This window comes from Lonchura striata, chromosome 5, assembly GCF_050655825.1.
Source record: "Lonchura striata isolate lonStrDom1 chromosome 5, ASM5065582v1, whole genome shotgun sequence".
NCBI classification, from domain to species: Eukaryota; Metazoa; Chordata; class Aves; order Passeriformes; family Estrildidae; genus Lonchura; species Lonchura striata.
Window position 1 is genome coordinate 74,224,026 of NC_140707.1, and position 22,599 is coordinate 74,246,624.

A 22,599-nucleotide genomic window follows, 5' to 3' on the forward strand; every position below is an offset into this window, starting at 1 on the left:
TTAAGCTGCCCCTGCAAATGCAAACAATGACTGACCTGATCATGGGAAAACCCTCACCCAGGACTGGGGCTCTCTGCCACTGATTGGAGTTGTCAGCACCTGAAAGGAAGTTAGGACTAGTGTCAAAAGGCTGCAGGACAACTTAACAGCACCAAACATATTATGTCAATCTCCCCATATAATCCAGAGCCCAACTACACCCTGCATAACAAATTTCAAGTCCCCAGGACTTGTGCTATTACAGGCTATGCAGCAGGGCAGAGCAGTTGTGGGACAAATACGTGCAGACACCCGTGACACAGGACAGGGAGAGAGAGCTTTTGAGGAGAAGAAAGGACCGAGAGACCCAAAGAACACAGAGTGCACCAGAGACAAGTGACAGGACACACACCAGAACTTCTCTGCCCTGCACACCTCAGCACTTTGATCAAAACAGACACTTTCCCTTTAGGTGGCCTTAGGAGACACTTCTTGGACATCCCCATCTCCAAAACTGACTCAAAAACCCCTCCTGGGGAGTCCCAACCCGGCACCTCTCTTCCATCCCCTCTGTGGGTGGTAGCCCTCCACTTATCTTGCACATATCTGGGGATACAAATCCCCATCAGGTGCAGAACGAGGCCTCCTGCCTGTCTGGGAAGTTCCAGTTGTCACCAGGCTGTTATCTCTTGCTCTGCCAAGAGAAAGAAAACCAAATGTCAGTGCACTACCTTAACAGCACATGGGGCAGAACCTGACAATTCTGCTACTCACCGTCTCCCAAGAAGTATCGGGCCACACACCTCAGGCGTGCTTGGATTCTGACACCGTCATCTCAAGGCACACCTAGGTTAAGGGCAGACAAGGTGACATGGCACTGCTGCAACTTGAGGGTACCCTCGCTCCTCTTCCCTGCCTCACCGCAACTCCTTGCCCATTCCTGTGGGTTACCAGGAGGGGACCTTGAAATGCAAAATTGGAAGGCTCTGTCACAGGGTCCTGTAATGCTTCTGGCAAGACCACACGTGCATGAAACCCGGTCCATCAGCCAGGTGGAGACAGAGGTATGAGTACTCTGAGTGGATTCCCTAAAGCACACAAACAACAGTGGATGCTTATAGTTCCACCAAAAACTAAAAGCTGAGCAAAAACAACTGCTTTGGTCCACTGCTCACCTAGCACAATGGGCCTTGACTGCTGCTATCTGCCTGGACCTTCTAAAAATAAAGGCAAAGAACACTGCTGTAACACGGTCACCATTTAGGCTGCTCCTGCAAGTGCAGACAATGACTGACCTGATCATGGCAACACCCTCACCCAGGACTGGGGCTCTCTGCCACTGATTGGAGTTGTCAGCACCTGAAAGGAAGTTAGGACTAGTGTCAAATGGCTGCAGGACAACTTAACAGCACCAAACATGTTGTGTCAATCTCCTCATACAATCTAGAGCCCAACTACACCCTGCAAATTACAAATTCCAAGTCCCCAGGACTTGTGCTATTACAGGCTGTGCAGCAGGGCAGAGCAGCTGTGGGAAAAATATGTGCAGACACCCGTGACACAGGACAGGATGTGACAAACCAGGGGACAGGACAGGGAGAGAGAGCTCTTGATGAGAAGAATATCTGCAAGGACCGAGAGACCCAAACAACACAGAGGACACCAGAGACATGTGACAGGACACACATCAGAACTGCTCTGCCCTGCATGCCTCAGCACTAAGATCAAAACAGACACTTTTCACCTTTAGATGGTCTAAGGAGACACTTCTTGGACATCCCCAATTCCAAACTGACTGAAAAACCCCTCCTGGGGAGTCCCAACCTGGCACCTCGCTTATCACGCCTCTCTGTGGGTCATAACCCTCCACTTATCTTGCACATATCTGGGGATGCAAATCCCTGTTGGGTGCAGAAGAACGCCGTCTCCCTGTCTGGTAAGTTCCAGCTGTCACCTCTTGGTCTGCCAAGGGAAAGAAAACTAAACATCAGTGCACAATCTGAACAGCACATCGGCCAAAACCTGGTAAATCTGCTACTCACCATCCTCCTCAGAATGCCCGGGTTCTTGGCCCTCACGCTTTGGGCGTGCTTGGATTCTGACACCGTCATCGCAGGGGACACCTGGGTTAAGGGCAGACAAGGTGACATGGCATTGCTGAAACACCAGTGGAATCTCATTCCTCCCCGACTCACTGCAACACCTTGGCCATTCCTCAGGGCTACCAGGATGGGACCTTGAAATGCAGGATTGGAAGGCTCCATCACAGGGTCCTGTAATGCTTCCAGCGAGATCCAAAGTGCATGAAACCTGGTCCATCAGCCAGTTAGTAACGGAGGTATGCACACTCCGAGTTGATTCCCTAAAGCACACAATCAAGAATGAATGCTTAGAATTGCACCAAAAATTGAGACCTGAGCAAAACCAACTGTTTCTGTCCACTGCTCACCTGGCACACTTGGCCTTGACTGCTGCTACCTGTCTGGACCTCCTAAAAATAAAGGCAAAGAACACTGCTGTAACACAGTCACCATTTAGGCTGCCCCTGCAAATGCAAACAATGACTGACCTGATCATGGGAAAATCCTCACACAAGACTGGGGCTCTCTGCCACTGATTGGAGTTGTCAGCAAGTTGAAAGGAAGTTAGGACTAGTGTCAAATGGCTGCAGGACAAATTAGCATCACAAAACATATTAAGGCAATCTCCTGATACAATCTAGAGCCCAACGACACCCTGCATTACAAATTTCAAGTCCCCAGGACTTGTGCTATTACAGGCTATGCAGAAGACAGAGCAGTTGTGGGACAAATACGTGCAGACACCCGTGACACAGGACAGGGAGAGAGAGCTTTTGAGGAGAAGAAAGGACCGAGAGACCCAAAGAACACAGAGTGCACCAGAGACAAGTGGCGGGACACACACCAGAACTGCCCTGCCCTGAGCACCTCAGCACTTTGATCAAAACAGACACTTTCCCTTTAGGTGGCCTTAGGAGACACTTCTTAGATATCCCCATCTCCAAAACTGACTCAAAAACCCCTCCTGGGGAGTCCCAACCCGGCACCTTTCTTCCATCCCCTCTGTGGGTGGTAGCCCTCCACTTATCTTGCACATATCTGGGGATACAAATCCCCATCAGGTGCAGAATGAGGCCTCCTGCCTGTCTGGGAAGTTCCAGTTGTCACCAGGCTGTTATCTCTTGCTCTGCCAAGAGAAAGAAAACCAAATGTCAGTGCACTACCTTAACAGCACATGGGGCAGAACCTGACAATTCTGCTACTCACCGTCTCCCAAGAAGTATCGGGCCACACACCTCAGGCGTGCTTGGATTCTGACACAGTCATCTCAAGGCACACCTAGGTTAAGGGCAGACAAGGTGACATGGCACTGCTGCAACTTGAGGGTACCCTCGCTCCACTTCCCTGCCTCACCGCAACTCCTTGCCCATTCCTGTGGGTTACCAGGAGGGGACCTTGAAATGCAAAATTGGAAGGCTCTGTCACAGGGTCCTGTAATGCTTCTGGCAAGACCACACGTGCATGAAACCCGGTCCATCAGCCAGGTGGAGACAGAGGTATGAGTACTCTGAGTGGATTCCCTAAAGCACACAAACAACAGTGGATGCTTATAGTTCCACCAAAAACTAAAAGCTGAGCAAAAACAACTGCTTTGGTCCACTGCTCACCTAGCACAATGGGCCTTGACTGCTGCTATCTGCCTGGACCTTCTAAAAATAAAGGCAAAGAACACTGCTGTAACACGGTCACCATTTAGGCTGCTCCTGCAAGTGCAAACAATGACTGACCTGATCATGGCAACACCCTCACCCAGGACTGGGGCTCTCTGCCACTGATTGGAGTTGTCAGCACCTGAAAGGAAGTTAGGACTAGTGTCAAATGGCTGCAGGACAACTTAACAGCACCAAACATGTTATGTCAATCTCCCCATATAATCCAGAGCCCAACTACACCCTGCATTACAAATTTCAAGTCCCCAGGACTTGTGCTATTACAGGCTATGCAGCAGGGCAGAGCAGTTGTGGGACAGATACGTGCAGACACCCACGACACAGGACAGGGAGAGAGAGCTTTTGAGGAGAAGAAAGGACCGAGAGACCCAAAGAACACAGAGTGCACCAGAGACAAGTGACAGGACACACACCAGAACTGCTCTGCCCTGAGCACCTCAGCACTGTGATCAAAACAGACACTTTTTGTCTTTAGATGGCCTTAGGAGATGCTTCTTGCACATCCCCACTCCCAAAGCTCATTCGAAAGGCCCTCCCAGCACCCCACTTTCACCCCCACTGTGGGCCTTAGCCCTCCACTTATCTCTCTGGCATCTGGGGATGAGAATCCACGTCGCGTGGCAATGGAGGCAGCCTTGCCTGCGGGGAATATCCTATGGTCACCGGGCTGTGGTCCCGTGCTCAGCTACAATCGAGAACACCAAACATCACTGCACGATCTCAGCCGCACAGCAGCCACAACTCAGCAATTCTGCTGCTCACCATTATTCTCCTGAGAACGCCGGGCTCCTCGGGCCGCACGCTTCGCCCACGCCCTCCTGGCAGGGTCTGCCTGGCTGAAGAGCAGGCGAGGTGAGGTGGCGTTCCCAAAACTCGAGTGGACCCTGGTCCCCCTCACTAGTAGTTCCCCCACTTACAGCAACTCCTCGGCCGCTCCTGAGGCTCCCTGGTGCCACCTCCAAGTGACAAAGATCAAGGCTTCGTCGCAGAGCCGCGTGCCGCTCCCCGAATTCCCAGGAGAGCGAAGGAGCGGCTCTGCGGCCGCTTGCAGGGGGGACTCGCTGGTACACGAGTGGACTGCCTAACACACACAAACATGAATGGATACTGAGAGTTGCAGCAGAGACACTACAGCTGCAGGCACACAAATTCATAAATAATTAAACTAACAAAACCCCAAAATTCTACCAAAATATTAATTTTATTTACCCAGTATCCAAATTGCCAAATAGATTAACAGAGACACCCTGTCCTATCCCCTCAATTACACCTCTAAAATCTATGCCAAACAAATCCTGAAAACTAAGAAAACCCTGCCTGTATTGAAATAAAAACAAAAAAAAGTCTTGTAAACGTTATAAATTCGTTAACCTAACACATCAGAACCATAAAAATATTAAACCTTTATGAACACCAGTATGCACTACCCTCGTTTCAACGTATAAAAGTAAAGCTATCCCTACTACTACCTAACACAAATATCACAAAATATAGCAGTAAGAAAAGAAAAAAAAAATAATCCTCACTATAACTAGAATATAAATTTTTTATTTTAAGCCAAAAAAATTCATACATTCTAAATAGGAACTTCCTCAAAATCAAGTATTTCAATAAACCCAAAAAACTCTAACATATTTCAAATAACTACAAAAAGGCTAAAAAACATAAAACAATCAAGCAACCCACCACAACTATCTAAAACTATCTACAATAAACCTTCTTTAAAAAAACCCAACAAATACTCCTTACCACCTCAACAATACATCACCAGCGACACCAAACAACTCAAAATACTCTAACTCCCATCCAAAAAATGCCCTATCAACTGAAACACTAAAACTCATCTAAAACACCCGCTTACCCTTCAATAACCTCCTCTAACTTACACACAAATCTAAAACCAATAAGAATTAACTATAAACTATCATACCTTAAAGAACTCCACCATTAAACACTACCGTACCAGACTTACTATAAATCAAAAACCCCAAAAAAACACACCACTGTTAACATCACCAAAACATTTTTCTCTATTCCTCTAACAACCAAATACAAACCTTGATTTACCTTCACTTGAAAAACATACAATACATCTACAACCAACTGCCCCAAAAATAAGAACACAGTCCTACCATCCAGCATAAATTCATCCAAATGAAACTTAAAAAAATAAAGCTCCAAAACATCTGTAATAATCCAGCAACATTAGATGAAAAGTATAACAAAAATACTTTTAAAATCATCCAAATTCTTCTAAAAGACTATTACACCACAAAAAAAAAAAAAAAAAAAAAAAGCAAAATCAAAAAGCATCAAAGTCCCACCAATTTCATCAAAAACAGCCAGAATGGCTCCACGAGCCAACAAAAAAAAACCCCAACCTACAAGAAAATGCCAAACCACCTCAGAAACAAACAATAAAACACAGCCCCTCTTACCATGGTATTATTTTAGTACTATGATTAAAATACACATTCTATACAAAAATGTCCTCTACCCTGCCATCAATGCCACATAAAGCAAATAAATTAACTGTTATCATACAGGACATCCATATAAAAAAATCTCAATCGCCCTAAAGCCTTAAAAATAATTAAAAATTAACCCCAAAATGAAAACTTTAACAAAAGAAACCCAAAAACAAACAACAGAGACTAAAAATACACCACCATAGAACTAACTACCAGCAAAAACAACCCCACACTACACTCTTTTCACTAACAGTTGTCAGTGAGACACATCACAAAAATGAAACAAAAATAAAAATCAGCCCTAGAGAAACCCACAAAACAAATCACAAAACCCACTAGAAAAAGAAGTCCAACCAACTTACTAAACTTCAAACCATACAACAGACCCTGAAAGCTGCTAAAAATTAAAACCGTACCTCTACACTAACTCAAAGAGTAACCAGTATTCTGCTAAGTTAGCTTTAAAAATCAAAGTAATAAAGGAGATTAACAAAAACCTAAACCACTAGACAATAAAAAGAGAAGCACCCACATAAATAACTACCTAAAAAAATCCACCGTATAAATACACAAGTTCCTAAAAAAAAACACTAATAAAAAGCAACCAACAAATACATCAAACTGAAACAAAAAAAAAAATAAATACAGTAACAACAACAAAAAATTATTCCTAACTCAATAAACCCATAATGCCTCAAACCATCAAAATACAAATACCACAGCAGAGCTTCACAGGGGGAGCGGCCGCCCATTCTCTTCCCTCTCGCAGCCCAGCACGGCACCGCTCGGGGTGCCGCGGCGAGGGGAGTGCCTGCCGCGTCACAACAAGAAATAAACACGTCACCAAAAGAGAAATGTAACCACAAACAATAAGTCCCAAATTACCGGTAACAATAAAACGTCCAGAACAATTAAACAAACCAAATGAATAAAACCTCTATCGGAAAATTTAAAAAATGCAATTACCAAGATTAAAAAAAAACCTCACTAATTCACTACAGCACACTACCTCAAGCCCACCAAAACTAACACTACATACTCATGCTAATAAAAGCCACCACAACCTAATTAAAAACCAACCCTGTACTTCATGCTACGACCCATAAAAATCAGTGTAAAACCTTAAAAAAACATATCCTTTAAGAAGATAACTACAATCATATTTTCACAATATGAAAATAATCAAAACAAAACAAACATCCAATATATCGCACAAAAAAAAAAAAAATCCAACAACAAACTCAATCCAATAAAACCCTTGCCACAGCACCTGAACCAAGAACCGTAACAACCAACAAGTACACCGTGACCGTTCTCATACACCAACTACGAACAAAAGAAAACGACCCAAAAAATTCCTCAGGAGCGCCTCAAAAGCAGCGCAGCGAGGGAGGCTGGAAGATGCGAAGCCGCGCTCCCGGCCCCGGGCGCAGCGCGGCTCCGGCAGGAAAGCGGCTCCTCCGGCAGGCAGAGGCGGCGCCGCGCCGGCAGACCCCCGCCCGCTGCCCCCGGCCCGGCGGGGCCGGCACCGGGCCCGGGGGGCCCCGGCGGCGCCCGAGCCCCGCGCCCGGAGCGGACGGAGCGGCGGCACCGGCCGGCACCGGCCCCGCCCGCGCCGCCTCCCCCGCCCGCCGGCCCGGCCAAAGCTCCGCTCGGCTCCGCACGGCTCGCACCGGCGCGGCTCCGGCGGGCCCGCGGCAGCCCAGCCGCGCCCAGCTCCCCTTCCGCCCCGGCCAGCCCCGGCACTGCCGGCAGGGCTCCGCGCCGGACCCTTCGCTGCCGGGCCGGGGGCAGAAGAAGCGCCCCGAATGCAGCGGCACAGCCCGACCCCCGCCCTGCCAGCGCTGCCACGGCTGCAGCTCCCTTCCTCTGCAGCCCCGACTCTGACGCCACGCTCCGGCGCTCACCTCACCCCAACAAGGGAAAAGAAATGTGGGATCCCCTTCAACTGCGTCCCCTAGAAGAGAAGAAAAGAAGCGCCTTGCCTCAAACCATGGCAAAAGGGGGCTTTTTACCTCAGTCCAAACCCCTTAAAAGGGGGGACAACAGGACTGCCCCCTCCAATTCAACCTCAGGATGACGAAATTTCAAAGGGAAAGGGGAAAAATCCCCGCTACAAAGGCGCACCGGCTCACCTCCTTGGCTGCTGCTTCTCGGCACAAAGATTTGTCCCTCGGCCCCTCCTTTGAGCAATGCTCCACGTATCCAGGTGGGGATCCAGGTGATCCCCCGGACCCTGTCCGAAGCGCTCACCGTCCTTCCAGGAGACAGCCCCGGGAGCCCCCCAAAAACTCCTCTCCTCCAGCAGCTCCGTGCAAAAGCCAGCAAAGACAAACCCTCGCCCTAAAATAACCTCCCCCCGGCAGGAGCCGCCCCTCCTCCTCATCCTCACAGCTCACACCTGGGGCTGCTCTGAGCCCTCATCATCCTCACATCAGCTCACACCTGCCGCTGTTGCCACCCTCCAACAGCGTCTCTCCATCTCCAGCACACAGCCCACTTCTCACAGACACTGATCCATTGGAAATCTGCTACGGGTGTTGTCTTTTCTTAATCCATCTGGGTACACGATTAAAGCACGTACATGCATTGATGGTCATTGAGAGAAAGCTTTCCCCTGGAGAAAACAGTCCTTTTGCTGGCACACTTTGATACACCTTCGCAAAAAGCAGAATCAGCACCAATTCCTAAGACCCCTGCCGAGGAACTCAGCCCTCCTTGGGACACCCAAAGCAGCAGACCTCGAAAAAGGAGGGGAAAAGTCAAGCTTGGAGGGGAAAAAGAGGATAGAAGTACAGCAGCCTTTAAAAATGCCTGCACGGAGCAATAGTGGGAACCAGTCACATTTCTTCCTTCCTTGCTTTCTGTGATGACATAAATAGGAAGTAAGAACACGTTAAACAAAAGGCAGAGCTAGGATTTGACAGGTCTTTATTTTGGCAGGCTGCATGGCAAACGCCTCTTCCAGGACTGCGACACGTTTTGGGGAATAGCTGAGAACGGAGGCAAAAGGTGCCGGGAGCCCTTTCTGTTCCCTTCAGCCCCTTGCTCCGCTGGTTTCAGGGCACTCGCTTGGTTCGTTCCTAGAGAAAAACGCTAGGGCATGATTTTCAAAACTACTGCCCGTCCCCAGTCAGAGTTTCCTACATTCGTGGGTACAAATGAGTGGATAGAGAGAGGGCTTCTTTCCAAATGAGTTTAGCCATAGATTCCTGTTTTTTACCAATAGCTATAAAAACGAAACACTTGCCAGGTTTTGGTATTCTACACACACCCCTCCCTGGGAATTTTGGGGCAGCTTTGGGTCCCTCTGCGGGACGGCACCCAGCGTGACTCCCTCCCCTCATTCGCCACCCACCCGCTCTTTTCTTTTTAGTGGTTTTTGTGATTTGCTGTGTGGGTTTCTATCTGTCTTTTTTAAAATGTTTGTTTCGTTTTTGTGACGTGATAAGAGCTGCTAGTAAAAGGAGTGTAGTGCGGGTTTTTTTGCTGGTAGTTGGCTGGCTGGTGGAGCCTTTCTGAATTTGTTGGACGGTACTGGTGGGAATTTGATGCTGTTTGTTTTGGCATTTTATTTTTAGGAATTCGATTATAACTGCAGTGTTTTAACTAGAACTCTAATGAAACAAAACAAATGCATAAACATGAAAATGGGAATATAAAACTTCAATTTTAAATATAAACGGCAAACCTATAAATTAAACATGTAACATAAATAATGCTATCCATTACTATTAGGTATTATATTGTTTGCTGTAGAGTATTTTATATGTTTATATAATATAAATATCCATCTAGAAATGTATAATTAATATGTGTGGATATATGAATACTACAAAACAATAGGAATCAATACAGTACGTAATGCGTATTTTACTGTATGTGTCTTATTATAACACATTACGTGTCATAAATACTATATATCGAAATATAGTACCTCAATATGTTGTGATAGATAAGTACTTGTAAAAATCAAAAATAGAAATATAGAAATAATTAAATATAGTTTAGAATAAAGGGGATTTTTATTTTCTATTTGGTAGTAGGTAGGGGTTTTATTATAAAAATTATACTATACAAAGCAGTTAAAAGTAAGTTGTACCATATCGAAATACTTGTGCTGCAAAAAGCTGATCTATGAATGTGAACGTCAATATTATTGTCCCCTCTATAGCATCCGACGACTGTGTCGGGAGAAAGAGGGTGAGCAGCGGGCTCGCAACAGGCGGAGGGCGGGCAGGGGGACGCGGGCACTTCACTGTTTTTGCGCGCCCTCCCCACTCCCCGCCACCGAGTCGCCTCCCCGCCGCGTCGCCGCCGCTCCCCGGTCCGAGCTGCTAGCGCGGAGTCCGCCTTTGCCGCCCGGAACCAATGCCGGGCTGCGCCTCTCCCCTGCCCCGAGTGCCGACGGGCGGCTGCAGTTCGGGCTCTGCGGGGCCCTTTTCGCCGGGAGCCGGGCACGAGCACGGGCCGAGAAGGGGACAGGGGGTCTCCGAGCGGGACCCGGGGCGCCCGCGGGCCCTTCGAGCAGCGCGGGCTCCGCCCCATGCTGCCACGGGCCCGGCCGCGCAGCTCCCGAGCCCCGCCAATCCCGGCCCGCCTTTCTCCGCCCTGTCCAATCCCGGCCGCCCTTCCAATCCGGGCGCGGTTCCTGCGATTTCGGCCCGCTCAGTCGCGGCCCGACTCCTCAGCCTGGCCCCGCTCCCCCGTGCGCTTGAGGCGCCGCTCCCGGCGCCGCTTTGGGAGCCGGCGGAGCGCTATCCCTGCTGCCGCAACCTCGGCAGGCGCTGGGGCCGGGAAGGGCGGGCGGGAGCTCCCCGTCAGGCGCCGGCCGGGATTTCTCCCAGGGAAACGGGCTGACGGCGGGGAGCGGGCGGACCCGGCCCCTGCAATGGCGGCGGCGGGAGCGGCGCGTGAGGGGAGCGCGGGGTGGTCGCGAGCCGAGCGCGGCGGGAATGGGCGGGCTCGGATTGGTGGGGCCGGCGCTGCCTCGGGTTGTGATTGGCTGGCTGGCCCGGCTCTGAGGCATAAGTAGCGCGCGTGGGGGAGGCGGGGGCGTCAGTTCGGCGGCGGGGCTGGAGGCGACGGGAGCTGCGGAAGCGCGTTCCGAGGAGGAGCGCCGCTGCGCCGGGACGGGTCCCCCGCGGCTGCCGATCCGAGGAGCGCTGGTGAGCACGCACGCGACTCCCGCGTCTGCCTGCGGCGGCGTCCGGGGGCCGGCGGTGTCCAGTTGTTTGCGCCGCGCCCTGCCCGGCTCGGGCGGCCAGAGGCTGGTGCGGGGCCTGGCGTGGCGCAGGGGGGACCGGCTGCTGTCACTGGGGAGTAGCCCTTTCGCGCTTTCTGGATTTAAAGTAACATTGAGAATACTGGGAATAAAGCCGGTTGTTTGCTTTCTTACTATTTGATTTTGATTTTACTTAATAATTTTATCTATATTGCATTACTTCATTGTTTTGTTCGTTTTATTAAGTTTAATTTGTTTCTGTTTGTTTTCTTTTTCCGATTTTGATTTAGTAAGGGTTGTGCGGCTGGGGCTGAATCACGGGTTGTGAGGTCACCGGAGACATAAAGGCTCAGGGTGTGGAATAAGGACTTTGGCACGAGTCAAGCCCAAAACAATGTGGAGCAGTGGAAATGCTGGGGCTGGAGTTGGATAAATGCCCTGGGAGAGGGGCATGGAGCTGCAGTGCAGGGCCTGCAGGAGATGCCTGGGGGTTCCCAGCTCCTGCCCCGTGGTACCAAGCAGAGGCTGAGGATGTGGGGGCTCGGAGGGTTCCAGGGCCCACGCAGCAGCACAAGGGCACCTATTGGGATGTGGGAGCAGGGGCCCGGTGGCTATTCCCAGCCCCTGGGGCTGCCTGGGGGAGGTGAGGGGGCCTTTGGGGAGGTGCTCGGCTGAAACCCAGGCTGTGGGGGAAGGTAGATGTTTGGCTTCAGGGCTCAAGGGTCCCTAAAGTTGGGATCCCATTAGGGTGGGTGGGATAGCTGCAAGAGGCATTGACATTATGACAGTAACTGATTTCTGCCCTTATCAACAGCTCCAAGCAGCAGTGAGAAGCAGGAGCAGCTTTTAGATGCAGGCAGTAGGAAGCTGAGGAGCTGGAGCTGAGGCAGCAGAGCCGGAGGACACAGAAATGTGGTAGGGTTCGGGGTAAAACCCCTGTGCAGCTGGGATAGGGAATATGGAGCTGGGATGGGAATTGCATGGCTGGAGCTGAAATTGCTTCAAGGGCTCTGATAGAGAGTGTAGAGCAGTTACTGGGGGAGGGATGGTTAGGATGGGGCAGGAATATGGGCTCAAGAGCTGAACTGAAACCATACAGAGCTAAAGCAAAAGCAAAGATCCTGCCCTGAGAGCCAGAAGCAGTGTTACGTAGCACTGCTGGGAAGGTGTTGAGGAGGAAGTGAAACGGAAGAGATGGCAGTGAAATAAAGCTTGTGGGTGAAGACCTGAAATCACTGGGGCTGGGAAAGGGGATTTGTAGGGCGGCTGCTGTAATCACTGCAGGGCTGGGAAAGGGGGCTGCACACTCCATAGGATCCGAAGGGCTGGCACAGGGACTGTGGAGTTCTTGCTGCCACATCCCTTTTATGCCTCTGACATGGATGCTGGGGCTGGGCTTGTGACTGAAACTAGAACAGGATGTGTAGTGCGCACGTGGGGGCTCTAAGATTGCGCCTGAAAATCCCGGCAATGCAGGGATATGTTCTCGGTCTGCGACGGCACCTGTGGGGCTGGGGGCAAAGTCACTGTGGGGCTGGGATTGTGTCTGAAAATTGTAAAAGAACTCTATTGCTGAGAGCGGGGTTCTGGGCTTTGAATTGAAATAATACAGGCTAGGCACAGTGGCTGGGCATTGGTGGGTGGCAGCTGAAATCACTTCAGAACTGGGATATTGATTCTGGGGTGGGCTTAGACACCCTGGGGCAGGAGCTGAAGTGTTGCAGAGCTGCAGCCAAGGCCAAGATCCTGCACGCTGAAGATGGAGAAAGGCACAGCTGGAGCTAACGAAGAGAGCTGGCAGTTAAATAAAGCTTGTGGGTGAAGAGCTGAAATCACTGGGGCTGGGAAAGGGGATTTGTAGGGCGGGTGCTCTAATAAGTGCAGGGCTGGGAAAGGGGGCTGCACACTCCATAGGATCCGAAGGGCTGGCACAGGGACTGTGGGGTTCTTGCTGCCACATCCCTTTTATGCCTCTGACATGGATGCTGGGGCTGGGCTTGTGACTGAAACTAGAACAGGATGTGTAGTGCGCACGTGGGGGCTCTAAGATTGCGCCGGAAAATCCCGGCAAATCAGTGATATGTTCTCGGTCTGCGACGGCACCTGTGGGGCTGGGGGCAAAGTCACTGTGGGGCTGGGGGCAAAGTCACTGTGAGGCTGGGATTGTGTCTGAAAATTGTAAAAGAACTCTATTGCTGAGAGCGGGGTTCTGGGCTTTGAATTGAAATAATACAGGGTAGGCACAGTGGCTGGGCATTGGTGGGTGGCAGCTGAAATCACTTCAGAACTGGGATATTGATTCTGGGGTGGGCTTAGACACTCTGGGGCACGAGCTGAAGTGTTGCAGAGCTGCAGCCAAGGCCAAGATCCTGCACGCTGAAGATGGAGAAAGGCACAGCTGGAGCTAACGAAGAGAGCTGGCAGTTAAATAAAGCTTGTGGGTGAAGAGCTGAAATCACTGGGGCTGGGAAAGGGGATTTGTAGGGCGGCTGCTGTAATCACTGCAGGGCTGGGAAAGGGGGCTGCACACTCCATAGGATCCGAAGGGCTGGCACAGGGACTGTGGGGTTCTTGCTGCCACATCCCTTTTATGCCTCTGACATGGATGCTGGGGCTGGGCTTGTGACTGAAACTAGAACAGGATGTGTACTGCGCACGTGGGGGCTCTAAGATTGCGCCTGAAAATCCCGGCAATGCAGGGATATGTTCTCGGTCTGCGACGGCACCTGTGGGGCTGGGGGCAAAGTCACTGTGAGGCTGGGATTGTGTCTGAAAATGGAAAAAGAATTCTATTGCTGAGAGCGGGGTTCTGGGCTTTGAATTGAAATGATACAGGCTAGGCACAGTGGCTGGGCATTGGTGGGTGGCAGCTGAAATCACTTCGGAACTGGGATATTGATGGTGGGGTGGGCTTAGACACCCTGGGGCACGAGCTGAAGTGTTGCAGAGCTGGAGCCAAGGCCAAGATCCTGCACGCTGAAGATGGAGAAAGGCACAGCTGGAGCTAACGAAGAGAGCTGGCAGTTAAATAAAGCTTGTGGGTGAAGAGCTGAAATCACTGGGGCTGGGAAAGAGGATTTGTAGGGCGGCTGCTGTAATCACTGCAGGGCTGGGAAAGGGGGCTGCACACTCCATAGGATCCGAAGGGCTGGCACAGGGACTGTGGGGTTCTTGCCGCCACATCCCTTTTATGCCTCTGACATGGATGCTGGGACTGGGCTTGTGACTGAAACTGGAACAGGATATTTGGTATATATGTTTTTTAATTGTGTAACCATATGGATTAAGATAAGCGGACACCCGTAGCAGATTTCTGTTGGATCAGTGTCTGTGAGAATTGGGATGCGTGCTGGAGATGGAGAGATGCTGTTGGAGGGTGGCAACAGCGGCAGGTGTGAGCTGATGTGAGGATGATGAGGGCTCAGAGCAGCCCCAGGTGTGAGCTGTGAGGATGAGGAGGAGGGGCGGCTCCTGCCGGGGGGAGGTTATTTTAGGGCGAGGGTTTGTCTTTGCTGGCTTTTGTACGGAGCTGCTGGAGGAGAGGAGTTTTTGGGGGGCTCCCGGGGCTGTCTCCTGGAAGGACGGTGGGCGCTTCGGACAGGGTCCGGGGAATCCCCTGGATACACACTTGGGCACGTGAAGCATTGCTCAAAGGAGGAGCTGAGGGACAAACCTTTGTGCCGAGAAGCAGCAGCCGAGCAGGTGAGCCGGTGCGCTTTTATAACGGGGACTTTTCCCCTTTCCCTTTGAAATTTCGTCATCCTGAGGTTGAATTAGAGGGGGCAGTCCTGTTGTCCCCCCTTTTAAGGGGTTTGGACTGAGGTAAAAAGCCCCCTTTTGCCATGGTTTGAGGCAAGGCGCTTCTTTTCTTCTCTTCTAGAGGACGCGATTGAAGGGAAGCCTACGTTTCTTTTCCCTTGTTGGGGTGAGGTGAGCGCCGGAGCGTGGCGTCAGAGTCGGGGCTGCAGAGGAAGGGAGCTGCAGCCGTGGCAGCGCTGGCAGGGCGGGGGTCGGGCTGTGCCGCTGCATTCGGGGCGCTTCTTCTGCCCCCGGCCCGGCAGCGAAGGGTGCGGCGCGGAGCCCTGCCGGCAGTGCCGGGGCTGGCCGGGGCGGAAGGGGAGCTGGGCGCGGCTGGGCTGCCGCGGGCCCGCCGGAGCCGCGCCGGTGCGAGCCGTGCGGAGCCGAGCGGAGCTTTGGCCGGGCCGGCGGGCGGGGGAGGCGGCGCGGGCGGGGCCGGTGCCGGCCGGTGCCGCCGCTCCGTCCGCTCCGGGCGCGGGGCTCGGGCGCCGCCGGGGCCCCCCGGGCCCGGTGCCGGCCCCGCCGGGCCGGGGGCAGCGGGCGGGGGTCTGCCGGCGCGGCGCCGCCTCTGCCTGCCGGAGGAGCCGCTTTCCTGCCGGAGCCGCGCTGCGCCCGGGGCCGGGAGCGCGGCTTCGCATCTTCCAGCCTCCCTCGCTGCGCTGCTTTTGAGGCGCTCCTGAGGAGCTCCTGGGATCGGTGGCTTTTGATCAGAGTCGCTGTAGCAGAAGGGCCTCGGGCACTTCTTGGTTGTTACCGTTCTTGCTTCGGCTGCTCATGGCAAGGTTTTTGTTTTTGGGTTGAGTGTTGTTGTGGGATTTATTTTTGATCGGTTCTTTGGTTTTTTAAGGATGCGTTTCTAAAGGTTTACACTGGTTTTTATGGGTCGGAGCATGGAGTAGAGGGTCGTTTTTCAATTCGGTTGTGGAGGCTTTTATTAGCGCGAGGGCGTAGTATTTGTTTTGCTGGGCTTGAGGGAGTGCCCTGGAGTTAATCGGTGAGGTTTTTTTTAATATTGATGAATGCATTCTTGTTTATTACACTATAGGGGTTTCATTCGTTTGGCTTATTTGATTGCCGTGTATGTTTCATTGTTGCAGAGAACTTGGGAGATATTGTTTGTGGTTACATATCTCTTTTGGCGACGTGTTTCTTTCTAGGTGGTATTTGTGTTTTGATGGTTTGAGGCAATTTTTGTTTCTTGAGTTAGGAATACTTATTTTGTTGTTGTTAATTTAATTTTTTTTTGTTGTTGTTTGATGTGTTTGGTTGTTGTTTTTATTGGTTTTATTTTTGGGAGCATGGGCATTTCCATGGTGGATCTCTTTAGGTGTTTATTTTATTTGGGGGGTGAATTTTTTGTTTCTTCGTGGTTCCCATATTTTTATATCTGTAATTATTTGGTGGGTTTTTTTAGTTAATTTTATAGAGCGTTGGGTTCTCTTTATGAGTTAACGTAGTGGTAGAGTTTTGGTTATTATTTTTTTTAGAATCGTTGGGAGTCTCTTGTATGGTTTGGAGTATGGTAAGTTAGTTGGCTTTTTTTTTTTTCCTTTAGAGTGGTTTTTGTGATTTGCTGTGTGGGTGTCTATAGGGTTTTTAAAATGTTTGTTTCGTTTTTGTGACGTGATAAGAGCTGCTAGTGAAAGGAGTGTAGTGCGGGTTTTTTTTTGCTGGTAGTTGTTTGGCTGGTGGAGCCTTTCTGAATTTTTTGGACGGTATTGGTGGGAATTTGATGCTGTTTGTTTTGGCATTTTATTTTTAGGAATTAGATTATAACTGCAGTGTTTTAACTATAACTCTAATGAAATAGAACACATGCATAAACATGATAATGGGAATATGAAACTTCAATTTTAAATGTAAATGGAAAACATATACATTAAACATGTAACATAAATAATGCTGTCCATTACAATTAGGTATAACCTTGTTTGATATGGAGTATTTTATATGTTTATATGCATATAAATATCGATTATAAACATAAATGTCCATACAGAAATGTATAATTAATACATGTGGATATATGAATATTACAAAACAATAGGAATCAATACAGTACCTAATGCGTATTTTACTGTATGTGTCTTATTATAACGCATTTCATGTCATAAATACTGTATATCGAAATATAGTACCTCAATATGTTGTGATAGAATAGATGAGTACTTGTAAAAATCAAAAATAGAAGTATAGAAATATTTAAATATAATTTAGAATAAAGGGGATTTTTATTTTCGATTTGGTAGTAGGTAGGGGTTTTATTATTAAAATTATGACTAGAAATAAAATAAAATTAGAAGTCTTTGTATAGAAATATATCCTAAATACGTTAAGATCTATATGAAAATTTAAAGGTAAGTAAATATAAGTATTAGCAGTGTGTACGAAATAGAATTTAAAAAATAATTTATCTATCTCGCTACCTTATTATATATATATAAAATATATTTATAAATACGTCTATATAAAGTAGAAGTTCAAATGTGACTATAATGATGAAAAAAATATAAAAATATTCGAAAATCTTTTAAAAAAAGGGCTTTTTTTGTTTTTATTTGGTTGGAGGCAGGGCTTTAATGGAAAAGATATGAATATACATTTTAGTTTGATATCATTCTAAATATGGAAATATATAATCAATGTCTACAGGTGTATATATAAAAACATAAAAGTGAAATAAAAATTAGAATAGGAATAAATGTTAAGAAATTTAAAAAATACGATTATACGTCAATATCCATTACCAATCCGACTGTGAGTATAAATCTGAAAAATATAAAAACAAACCCTGTTGCAATGCAGTTTAAGAGGAAAGCTTTTTTCTTTCGGTTCCTGTCGGGTCGCAGGCAGGCTTTTTGTTCCGTTCTTTCCCGCGCGGACGCTTTGGGGCGTTCGCTGCCGAGGCCGTGCCGGCGGGGACGGCGCGGTGCTGCCGCCGTGTGGGCAGAGAGCGGTACTGCAGCCCGCCGCCCGCGGCCGCCATCTTGGGAGTGGCGTGGCGCGGCCTCGCTTGACCTTCTCGAGAGGGCGCGAAAACGAGGACGTTGAAATTCGAGGACCCGTGTCTGTTTTTTACACTGCCTGAATTGCGCGCACCGCCGGCGCCCCCCGACGGGATTTTCCGCGGCGGTTCTGGTGCCGTGCACACGGGCTGTGGGGTCAGCAGCACCGCGAGCGTGCGGGTTTTTGGCGGGAGCCGACAGGCATGGGCGAAAAACGCCTCTCTCCGTCAAGGTCCCCACGGGCCGCCATCATGTCGCGGACCCCCTGGACAAGTGCTGCCGCCTTGTGGGCACAGGGCGGTACTGCAGCCCCCCAGCCGGAGCCCGGCCGAAGCGGCGGGAGGGGCGAGGGGCGGGAGCGAGCGGCGAGCGGGGCGGTGTCTGTGAGTGAGGGGAGGGCTGGAGGCGGCTCCGCGGGCCGAGGGCGGCCGGGGCCGGTGCCGGCGGGCGGCGGAGGCGCGGTCGCAGCGCTCCCGGGCCGCGGCCGAGCGGCATCGGAGCAGGGCTGCGCCGCCTTTCCCGGCCCCGCGCCCCTCTCCAGACGCCGGGAGCGGCCGCGTGCCGGAAAATGCCGCCGGGGCGGCGGAGCGGGGCCCTGGCTCTGCCCGCCCCTCCTGCCGCCCTCCCTGGAATGGTTCGAGGCGTTACGGGTTTATTGAGGTAGAAACATTTATCTTGTTGTTACTAATTTAAGGTTTTTTTTTTTTGTTGGTGTTTTTTTGTTGTTGTTTGGTTGGTTGGTTTTATCTTCGGTTTTGTTTTGTTTTGGGTTTTTTTGGGGGGGGAATCTAGAAAGATACCTTGTGTTCCTGGAATGTTGCATTCTACCTCTGTTGTTTTCCCAGTTAGTCTGGATCCTCTGCTTACGTTTTTCCCTTCACTTATTAGATTTCGTGGATATGCTGGCTGTTCTGATGGAGGGCAGTGATGGCTTAGATCAAGAAGTTGGGTTCTCTTTAAATGAAGATGTGATTATCCAAACAGTTCCCTGCAGTGCTGTTGCCCCTGCTGCATTAGCAGCCAGGAATATGCTGTTGCTTCAGTCTGAAAATGGAACAGGTACTGGGTTTTTTCTTATGTTTTGTGTCATTTCCAGCAATGGAGTGAAAGTAGGAGAAGGAGAAGATTTTAATTGCATTCATCCATACAGATGTCTTTTGTGGACCCATTTGGGCTAGTTGACTAAATCTGGCATAAAAGATAGCACAGAGATTTTAACTGTTGAAAAACTCTGAGCAGGAAGTGTTCCCACAGTGCAAGAATCCTTTGAGTCAGGGTGCTTTAATACTGTAATTCATAAGTTGTCTAGAGGAGGAATAGAAGAAAGTTAAACTAAGCTACCTTTTCAGGAAGAAGAACTAAACCTCATTAGAAGTCTGTATGGACACTCATTCTGCAAATTAAAGGAGCAGGAAGGAAGGCAATTGATGGTGCTTCAATTCTCCATCAGAGGCCTAAGACAAATGTCTTTTAACAGATTTCTTAATTCAGTTAGTGTATTTTCATTTCCCTGAATGACTCCAGGTAGACAAAGGCACAAGGGAATAGTGGGTTTTGAATAGCCCAGGATACTGCAGGTGGAGGTCCTCAGGAGGTGGCACGTGCTTTTTGGCTGTTGCCACAAACCATGGAGCTTTGAGCCATCCCAGGTGCCAGCAGCACCCTGAGCAGTGCTTACCAGCACCTGGCACTGGTAAACATTCCTGGCACAAAGGATTTTCTCTCTGTGGCCGAGCTGTGTCCGTGCAGGTAGCAGGGACAGCCATGCCATGGTCAGGGTTGCTGCTGCAGCACGTCCCATTGTGTCCTGGTAGGATTCGCTGAGCGCTAGTCACAAGAAGAGTGTCTAAAGTGATTTCTAAGAGAAAAGCTGCACGGGGTCAAACACGATCTTTCCTGTGGTTTTTGTAGCCAGATCACCGTCGGTTCCCAGCACTGAACCAGGGCAGGGTGTGCCGTAGCTTGGCTCGTCCCTGAACGGGTGCCACCATGCCTCTCCCTTCTTTACTGCCCAAAGCTTTGTGTCCAGGCACAAGGGGAGTAGAGAAGCTTCCTGCCAGGAGATTGAGAGGCAGCCCGTGTGCTCATTCTTCTGTTCCATGAGCCTTTCCTGGCAGAGACGGGGCTGCATGGCGCTCCCTGCATTTGCAGCACTGGTACTTGCTGATAGCACAGCTTCTTCTCCCATCCTCTTGCTGGCTGCGAGGTCCTGTTACCTTCCCTCATGTTACTTTCTGGCTCTTTTCATCCCTAACTGAATTTAGTTTTCCCTTGGGAGTGATCCCTGGGCTTCTGGTGCTTGCCCGTTTCTCTCTGCATGCTATATAATTTTATTGTTCTGGGAAGACTTAAGTTTCCGCTTAAGCTAACAGGGTGATCAAAAAAATGTATATAAAATGTCTTAGCTTTGGCCTTCTCTGCCGCAGGTGCACTGAGAAGGGAAAGAATTGTGAAAGGTATGGAGCTGCCTTCTCTGGCGTACCACCAAGCCCCCATCCCCAGGCTTCTGCTCTCCTGCTCTCTGGTTTCCAGTGCAGAATCAGCTGCCCACGGGTGCAGCGTGGTGACAGTGCACTGGTGGCACAACTGCTCTGTGGTGTATTTCTTCCAGAAATAAAAAGGGCTAATTTCTTGTAATTTGCCAAAGAGAGGGGAATGATGGAATGAGTCTCTTGGAGGCATCTTTTCTCCCGTGGTCAGTAGACACTGTTACTTGCCTTCTGTCAGTAATTTCACAGTCTTACCCTTCATTTTGTTGCAGATGCAGAAGAAACAGCTATGTAACAAGGTGCTATGTGACGCGTGCTGTGAAATTCATTAACTTGCCGCTACCTGATTATTGCAAGCAATGGAAAGGTAAAGAGATAATGGTGTTAGTAGAGCAGGGCTCGGATCACATTATTTGATTTAAACCATTATCTGTTGTGAATCTTCTGTTACCAGTGAGCTACACGGCAGTGGCAGCAAAACTTGTGTAGCACACGGGTACGGTGATGTGCCAGATTGTGCCAGCTGTGTGGGCAGCTCTGCCCAGTGCCCCCAGTTGTGGCTTTGGCATGATCCCCAAGTGGCTGGCCATGGCTGTGCTTTGGCTGAGAATGGCCATCCACCAAGAAGAGGGTGGAAGCTGTGGCAGGTACCCAGAGAGGGAACGTGCTCTTGAGAGTGGCTCCAGAGGCCTCTGGTTTGAAGTCATTAGGCAGAGCCTTGTGCTTTGATGCTTTTCTGATCCACAGTCAAAGCAAAAAGCAAGGGTACTTCCTCTGACAAGAGGAAGAGCCATCATTTAGCCTGGCTGAAATCTGTCAGAAAAGTGCTTTGCAAAATGCGGTTGTACTTGGAGTGGCTATTGCATAAAACAGATGAAATTTTGCTTGAGGAAGAACTCAGAACTGTCAGCTGCTTGTGCTACTGGACACCAGATATCCCTAAGCCTCCTTCATTGCTAGACAAGAGTCTTCTTGCATGAGCACTGCATAAACACAGTGAAGGCATGGTCTCTGCACTACAGATTGTGCAGCCTGATACATGAGAGTAGATGTATCTGGATGGACAAACAGGGAATGGCAAGAAACAAGGAGAGAAATATCACAAAAGTGATTTTATGACTGTTAAAATAATAATATATCAATGACCTGAGTGGTCAGAAGTCCCCTAGAGGCTTCCTTGTTGTCTTGTCGGTTGATTGCTGGGCTCCAAGAAAAAAATACTTCCCTCATTCCTTCTGTATCACTCATCAGCCTTGTTTAGGTGAAGAGAAGAAAGCCTTGGAACAAGCAGTGAGACATTTCTCTTGTTTCTCCTCTGAACACATGAGAGCAGACGTCCAGGCAGTATGAAGTTAATGCAGGTCTGCTAAAGCCCTTGTGCAGTAAAGATGGAATTGGGCAATAGTTGATGATTGGCTGTACAGCGTGTGCATCTGTCTCTTCAAAGGCAGATGGAGGACTGCAGATCTCCATCCAGAATGTGACCCACAGTGTAACCGGGAGCATATGCTGTGCCATTGGTGATGCATGTGACAAGGACTAGTAGCCCATTTGTCTGCAGCTTGTCCCCATATGATTTCTTGCATGCCCCGTGGCAGGGCTGGTCTGTGTTACTCAGGTTCCAGAAGGCTGCGATGCTCCAGAGAGTGGCATAACAAGTAGTTCTGACCTGTAAGGGCACTGGTTCCCAAATGCCTCCCAAGCAAGGCTGCTGCTCTCTCTTTGGCTATGCCAAGCAGCACATCTTGCTGCATATGTGGTCACCAGGGTGTGCAGATTGCACTGCACCAAAAGTCTCCGCCACCAGTGTTGGCTGAATAATGTATTTTCACAACAGATATTATTCTGCATCTGCCTTGTGACTTTTAATTTCCGTTTTCTC

General features: G+C 49.6%; 1 long non-coding RNA gene across 1 annotated transcript; it reads right to left on the reverse strand.

The window, feature by feature from the left end:
* Positions 1-1,294: 1,294 nt before the first annotated feature.
* On the reverse strand, positions 1,295-3,040 carry LOC146767466 (uncharacterized). The gene is made up of 3 exons (XR_014955902.1): positions 2,549-3,040; positions 2,022-2,470; positions 1,295-1,941 (listed from the first exon to the last, which is right to left on the reverse strand). It is a non-coding gene; the product is annotated as an uncharacterized LOC146767466 (long non-coding RNA).
* Between the last annotated feature and the right edge of the window lie 19,559 nt (positions 3,041-22,599).